This window comes from Periplaneta americana, chromosome 13 (genome assembly GCF_040183065.1).
Source record: "Periplaneta americana isolate PAMFEO1 chromosome 13, P.americana_PAMFEO1_priV1, whole genome shotgun sequence".
Lineage (NCBI taxonomy): Eukaryota > Metazoa > Arthropoda > Insecta > Blattodea > Blattidae > Periplaneta > Periplaneta americana.
In genome coordinates this window covers 111,628,033-111,636,818 of record NC_091129.1, presented here as the reverse complement: position 1 = coordinate 111,636,818, position 8,786 = coordinate 111,628,033, and positions in this window count along the sequence as shown.

Sequence of the window (8,786 nt, the reverse complement as noted above, 5' to 3'; positions counted from 1 at the left end):
TGCCTACATGCCTGCCTATTTTAACCAAAATAAATGCCTAAACACCCAGGCTCTACTCATCATTAAATAAATATTATAGTCTTGACACTAGCATTTGTAGCATTCCTAATTAAGTGGATAACTCGGCCTCCCACCCCAAACAGAAGTTACTCCCCTTAGCCAGTTAGGCCGGTGTGTTGTCACTGTTAGTTGCTTACAACCCTGAAAGGATAATGTCCTGATATTTCCCCTATTGTAGCAAAAGGGAAATTCTGCCGCCAATTATGAGGTGACAAATTAAAATTTACTTTTGTTCGAATCAAAATGTCGTCAGAACCATCATGGCATCAGCAATCAAGGAGGAAAAAAATACTTTTCTCTCCCTCTTCCCAGTGATACTCTTACAAGCACTCCTACTTGGACCAAGCCATATATAACTAAGGGTTCTCATTAGAGACCAGCAAATCAGACAAGACTCACGCCCGTACCTGCTTGCCGACAGGCTTGGGTTCCACTAGTTTGAAATCTAAGTTTGTTGGCTATTTAGTCACTTCAAAACAAAGTTTTACGATTTATTGCGCTACAGAATTCATAAAATAAGAAGACAATATTATACATTTCATATTCCTGCAAAGTGTATCTGACTCAACAAAATAGTAACAGTTCGTAACTTGTGACTAGTTGAGAAGGGAAGGGAAGATGAGAAGAGAAGAGAAAGAAATATGTTGAAAAGATATTGTAACAATTATTATGAATATCAACAACTATTATAGAAAAATATTTCATTTTAACTTTTTCCTTATCAACAATTAAAAGCCTCATAAATACCTGTAAAATGTATAAAAGTTTTTCACTCTTCAGAATATTGATTTGCTATTTAACTTCTGAGGGACAGATTTATTTTTATTTATGGAGCTGAAAGTTTGAATGGTTTGCATTAAATTTATATTACTACGATGAAAAGGAAAGTGCAAGTAATTTATAATAACTGTTGGCATTTAATGGGTATTATGTTGACGAGAAATAGTTTTCGTCTTTATTAACGATACGTTTCAGAAGACATCAAATTAAGTTTTCAGTACTTTGTCTATATCTGTAGATTTCTTGTCAGGTTTGAATGACTTGGTTGATATTTATCATGCATCTCAAAGCAGCACAGTCTGGCGCAGGTTGGCGGAACCCAACAGTCCTTTCGGGTCACTCTTAGGACTGTTTGGGAGTCACATGCAACCACACTGCCTGCCTGCTTGTGAGAGAAGGTTGCAGGCGGGCAAACGATACGAAGCGTAAGCCCGCTCATGGATGTAAACAGTCATGGGCAAGCCTGATAGACATTTTGCCTGTCTCTGGTTCTCATGACATGAAGCCAATAAAACTCCCAATCAGAATGGCATAAAGCTCTCTAGCTCCAACACATCACTTCAATCTTCCTGACTTCAATTCCCATCCACAACTTAACTTTGGTTCCTAGTTTCTCGTGGAACCCTTTCTGTACCAAACCTTGTTCAATTTCAATAGCAGAGAAATATTGACATATCACTTCCTTAGTCAATATCTGCAGAGAAGATTACAAAATGTGTCTTATATTTGAGACACTGTATATATTTTTTTTAATTTGTGAGAGCAGTGATGATATTCAAAAAGTTTATCAACATTTCTCTTATGTGTACCTAGCAGTATATGTCCATGGTAATTGCAAATATTACCTAGAAATAATTTAACAACCGGTTCATCCGAACCAGCTGAATATCACCACTGTGTGAGAGGGAAAGAAAAATATTAGTTTTAAGAGAAGTAAGGTAATTTTCAGAAGTTTTTTGTTAAGGAAGGATGCCTGAAAAGTTACTTCTATTTCAAACTGAGGGAGAAAACCTCTTGCTCATAGCATACGTCATTAAAATCATACACAGTAGAAGTTTGTGATAAGACTTTTAAGTCTACTTGGATAAGTTAAAGACGTCAATCAGAAGATAGAAAATAAATAAATATATACAAACTTCTGAAATTTCCTCTATCATCACTACTGATTTACATTCGAGTTCATATCCCATCACCAGTACCATCCACAATCTTCCAGTTGATCATACCTGTAGATATAATAATTTTATGCAGGGATTCTCTGAGACCTGAAAATTACTTTAAGGGTTCTCCTGGAATAAAATGTTCTGAAAAAGCCTCTTGTAAGCAATGGCCTGCTCATTTGGTGAAAGAAGATAAATGTGTTGAATAAAACTCAAGGTAAAAATGGGGATACAGTGATTTTAATAGAATGAAAAAATAATTCAATAATTCATAGATGAAAAATTCAATCTATAGCACACATTTTCATTAACAATTTGTGAAAGTAAACATTGAATAATAAACCCAGACATGCAAAAAGATATTTATAACAATATAAGAACATTTCTTCTATTTGTAATATAATAAAATGGAAATTTAAAAGTATAAAAGTATACATAACTTAAAACTGAAAGTAAAAGACTACGGTATTATTGAAGTAAATAATGTTATTATATTAAAAGAAACATTGTAAATTCAAAATGCACAAAATACAAGACATATAAATATATATTCAAAGCAGTTTAAGTTAAAGACAAGATTGTAGAGAAAGACAGGCTATGAAAAAGCATATCAAAGAACATTTTTAATATGTGTGTGTGTATCTAATGCTCTGGATTTAACAATGAAGTCATCATCCTTGCTTCCCAATATTTTGATGGAGGTCCACAAATGTCCTAAGAGTTTCACAATTAGCCAGGTGCTCCATCTCCATGTCCTCTTCTCTAGTGCACAGTAAGCATTTAGGTGAATTCAGTATTCCAATACGATGGAGGTGTTTACTGAGGCAATCATGACCAGTAATCAATCTAAACATGGCCACGGCAGATTTTCGAGGTAGATCAGGAATTAGTTTTGGATCTTTGAATGATTCTTTCCATTTTGAATTTTGATGTTTTGTCTGTTCGCTGTTAACAACAACATATTCCACAATTTGGGACATCCGGCCGAAATCTACGGCTGACCACTAGAATCCAGAATACAAAGCAGAGGTTAAATGAAAAATACAATATGATTGCGGAGAGAATACGGAACAATGATAAATTTAAAAATAAAGTACAATTTGATTTCGGAGAAACATGAGATGAAAATACATTGAAGAGTAATGAAATGAAGTGAAAAAAAAATTACATAGTATTATACAAGTGATTGTGTAAAATGGATAATGAATCTCTCAATACCGTTAGACAAATTTTGTTAATGTCCTCATTAGAAAATTTAAGAGAAGGGAGAATGGTTTTGGTTAAATTAAATGAAGTTCCCCTAGCGCCAAAAAGAAGTCCTTTCACTTCCCATGTATTAATATTAATTTTGTATCTCTCACTATTCTTTTTATGGTTCGTTTTATTGATTCATATGGAAACTTGAAATTTGCTTTAAGTTGATTTTAGTTCCTTTCTTTTCATTTTTAATATAAGAAATAATAAAAATGTTAATTTACGTCAATATCGTAAGATCTAAATTTTGGGGTGTTATAATAATCCATGTCTGTTCTTCTTTCGTTTAATAACAGTAACGAAGAATGTATCTGACCTAAACAAATGTATATGCAACCATTTCTCTATAACCAGCACATTCTCGAACAACTGTCAAACAATATTAAAACCACATAACAGAAAATATTTGTGCATTAAAATGTGCTATCTATTTATATTTATGTTCTAAAACAGAATATATCCCTTATAAGGAAGTGGATACAGGTAAGTGAAAATATGTTGTAAAATTCCGTTATTTGAAGGCATAATGTCAGAGAATAGCCAGTTGTACAGAGGAATAGGGTCACATGAATAAAACTGAGCTTACAGACTGAAGTGTCTGCTCTGAGTGACATTTGTGGAGGTTTTCACTCTTCCATTCATGTTGCAGACTGAGGTTACTTCAGTTACCACTCGTCTACAGTCAAAAACAATAACAAAAAGTGGTTTTGTCAGTGTTTTAAAGGTCCTGAATGTTTTTAATTCAGCTTTCAGTTTAATGGCTACCATGGAAGAAGAGAGACTGCAATTTCAAGCAGTGTTAGGAAAACTATTTTTTAATCACAGCCTTTACCAAAAACTCACGATTTAAGTATACTTACATATATTTTCATGACTTTCCTAATAAAAGATTTTTATTTAGACAATAGCAAATCAGGGAAAGCTAGGGAAAAATCCAGGGGAGTAGCCGTTTAGTCAATATAGAAATTGCAGCTAAAGTAGTAGAAATGATTTGGATAGGGTTACTTAACTCAATCCAACAGTTTTTGGGCCATGTGGTAGCACTGTTGCCTTTAAAGTACATCTCCCGCTACACGAATTTCTTCCTCTCTACCACTTTCTACAAGCTGTCCACAACAACCTCTGAAATTGTCAAGAACACTCACCAGTTCTTATCTTTATTTGCTAAGTGAAAAGTAATGGACCTTACTGCCTAACTTTGTACAAACATTCTAGTGGCGTTCAGAAGTGAAAAAAGCTGACAGAAGCTGCTATTACTTGAGCGGGGGAAAGATTAAACGATGGGAGAGAACTTTTATTTGCACCCCTCACTGCGTCTCTTTAGTTGTTGGGCTGACAGTTACTGGGGGGGGGAAAAAAAAAAAAAAAAAAAAAAAAAAAAAAAAAAAAAAAAAAAAAAAAAGGAATCATTACTCATTCTTAAGAGTGTGGTGTGTTACGTATTCTTAACAAAATCGGATCTTTCATTAGGCTCTACAATGTAGTGAGCATAGATCAGCTGTAAGTCAAAGATACCCACACAGCATTTACATTCATACCATTTGCTCGAAATTAGCGTGTGAAGAGAGTATTCACTTACTTTTATGCATACAACCCATAGCCTTATTCCAGTCAAACAAAACTTTATAAATCACGTCTAACTTCAGTAACTCTATCTCTGCTATGTAACATCTACACATAGAAGCTGCCACTGCATAGTCTGAAATAAATACAGATATTGTTTTCTGTGTTACTTGCAAGATGCCAAAGCATGGTCTACATGATTAAGTCTGCAGATTGCTACATCTTGTGACTTGTGACAAGAAGTCTTGCTTTTATAGAAAGCAGATAGTGGTAAAACTGTACTTGCAATAAACGTTATGAGATGTGGATGATGAAGCTGCCGACCATAGAGTTGTGAAATATAAAAATGGAAAGAAGACAAATGGCGAGGAAGTGATAGTTATAAAGCAGTTAATTGAGTATCATTCCAGGTAATTTTCAAAGGGCAGTATACACCTGTAAACATTTACAGTTTATGATGTCAATGGGGAAGGCAGTTGTCATACTAATACTGATAGAAAAACACTTAAAGTGCAGGAACTTTAACTTGGATAATTACAATACAGAGTGTTTCACGAAGATCGTGCAATACTCTAGGAATTGATTTCTGATAAAATTGTAATGAAAGCAGTTCATATAAATGCATGTCATAATTTTAAAATTGACTGAGTTACAGCCTCCTGAAAGTTGAACAAGAAAGTGGGAAGTTATGATGATATGAGCATTTAAGTATCCAGGAAAATGGTACTGGTGTATTATAAATTTATTAAAGTACATTCACATTATTACTCAACAGAAAAATTTTTACAAGGGTTGGATAAAAAGTTATGGCAACACTGCTGTCACATGACGATGGTGCGTTCGAGAGCTGCCAGCTGTGTGGACATGAACAAGGACTGTTAGATGAGTTAGTGCAGCCAGCGGCGATAGTACTCTGTCAATCTACTGCAGTGTGTAGAACGCTGACTTTCATAGGGATAGTGCAAGCGTCCTAAGACCATTTTTACAAAACTAGAGCAATGTTCCTGGATCAAAATTGAAATGGCACGAGGACGTAGTGCACAAGAATGTTTTCAGGACTGCGTGAAGCATTGCCATATCGCACAGTAGCATGATGGATTAAAGCATTCCGGGAAGGTCTTGTTGGACCGGTACCAAAGGAAAGATGACGACTTTCTTGGATGAATCGTCGCTATGGACGAAACCTGGACTCGTTCGTATGAACCAAACTTGAAACACCAATCAAATGAATGGAAGCATCCTGGTTCTCCTCGTCCAAAGAAAGTGCGCCCTACACAAAGCGCTGTGAAAGAGTTGTTCATTGTGGCATATGACATTGATGGGGTAATACTGCACCACACTGTACCTCCAAGGCAGACGGTAAACGCTGACTACTGCTGCAGGTTCCTGCAGCAGTACCTTCGTCCAGCGCTCGGGAGAAAACGATGACACTTGGTGGTACAGAACCCCATCATTCTTCATGACAATGCAAGGAGTCTCACCGCTACTTCTGTCAAGGACCTCTTGTGCTGCTGGCAATGGAAGATTCTGGAACATCTACCGTTCTCACCCGATATGAGTCCATGCAATTATAATCTCTTCATCAAAGTGATAGAACCACTGTGAGGAACCCGGTGCAATACCAAAGATGAACTTATCTATGCTATAGGGCAGTCAATACGGAACATCAACAAAGATGGATGCGCTGATGGTGTACGCCGCCTTCCAAACATTTGGAAAAAGGTGATAAATAAGGGGGGCGACTATATTGAAAGTACGTAAATGTTGTACCCCTGTAAATAAAGTCATGTCAGAAATATCGAACTGTTGCCATTACTTTTTATCCAACCTTTGTATTAATCATGGTTTTCCAAGGATTCCACTTTCTACATCAATGCATGTAGTCATATCAATATAGTATGTATTCCAGTAATAAATGAAAGAAAATTGTAAAAAACTAGATCCAATTCGCAGTTTCTTGTGAATTTTTATGGAACACACTGTCCATTGTTCCAAGCAATGCGAGTTATTTACAGTACAGTGTAATTCTAAATGCTTGTGTGAAGTTCAGAAGAATCGCAATTATTTCCAAAACTATTCAAAATCAGACACATGTATATTATGAACTTTTCTCCTCATAATGATATCAGGACTCAGTTCTTAGAGTATTGCACTGTCTTCGTAAATCACTCAGTATATCTATATGAACTAATTCATAAAGATTATATTAATTAATCAATTGACTGCCTCTGTGGACTGGTGGTAAGCATTTTGGCTTCCAGATCTAAAGATCCCTGGTTCGACTCTCGGGGAATTTTCCTTGAATAAAAAATGTCCCCTGGGTGTCTAGAGCCTGAAATTTATATGAATGTAGGTTATTAACCAGTCTTAAAATAAAATGTAATAAGTTAGAACTGTTACTGGGCAGAAACCTGAACACATGTTTCAACGTCATACCACATTCTACTATATAGTCAAGAAGCTTGAGTTTTGAGGGTGCTAGAAACAATAGACTGTGATGGTACTATTTTGCATTGCCTGTAATGAGGCGATATTAGCGATCCTAGTGGTAAGCAACTACCTAATGTTTGCATATTTACTACGTATTGAGCTTCACGACTTTATATACTAGACTGTGGTCGTACTGTTGACAAGTAATGTCATCCACTAAGACCTCAGATGCTACAGAGTTAACAATTAAAAAAATAATTAATTGCACGGAGTTCTGCAATAAGAGACCAACTAACAAAAACTTATTTTCGAGATATTGACCAGTAAATTAAATCTGGTTATTTATTAAACACATTTTATGCAAGAAGTGTTGTACCATTCATGCTATTACAAAAAAATAGCACAAATAATAAGAAAGGCCAACAGGCTTTAATAACAGACCAGCAGTTTATTTAATATTGCAAAGCAAAATAAATAAATAAATTTTAAGCAATAAACGAATTTTGATTGTAAATGGCAGTAGAGTGCAGATATTGCATTCTTCATTTTTTTTCTGAGTTAAGTAATCCAGCCAACGATTTGTGCAAATACCTCAATTTTTTTCAAATTGTCGATTCGTCTTATTGCATAAATCCGTTCAATTATGCTAATGTTATACTTATAAATACTTTAAAGCTACAAATACAATATTAAATACGTAGTTTTAAAATGCGCAAATAGTCACTTCTGTTCACAAAAGAACCCCGTATTTTTTCATAACATTAGCGTGGGTAGAAAATACACTATGTCCAGTGACCTTTTAGTGAGGAGTAGCTGGATTGCACATCTTGGCTGGAGATAGAAATTGAGCTTTGTTACATCTTCCATTTTGTACAATGGCCAGTTGAGGCTAGTTCTGTTTGTTTTGATTGGACATGTATTTGTTGGTGCACTTATCAAAAATCAATTACAAAACAACAAAATTCAGTAAATATGAGCTAAAAAAATATCATGAAAAAGAGAGCAAAACATGAGGAAACCACAAAGGAAAATATAAAAGGAAAAAAAAAAAAGGGAAGATATTCATGAAGGATTTAAATTAAATAGAAACCACGTAATAACACATCAGTAAAGGAAGAATCATGGAAAAGAATGCCAAAATATTTAGTAGAAGTAACCAAATACCTAAGTGCTATACAAGGCACAATTCTGTGGCTCCAAGGCAAAATGCACTACTGTATGTCATTTCTTAGAGTTTTTTTTTTAGGAATGAGCATTTGAACTGTATAAAATACACATGGTCAGCAAGAGGTTCCTCAACCATAATAGACTACGTTATAGTAAATAAGAAAATGTGGCCCACGATACAAGATGTGAGAGTATTTAGAGGCATTATTTATGGTAAACCTTCTCAAAGATCATAGTATTCGCAAATTTTATGAAACGAGACTTGAAAATTACATAAATATAACCCCGAAAAAGTAATAATATAAATCTTGAATGGAACAATATCAAAGAAATAATAACAAAAGCAGCAGGAGAAGCTCTCGGAAGAAGGAA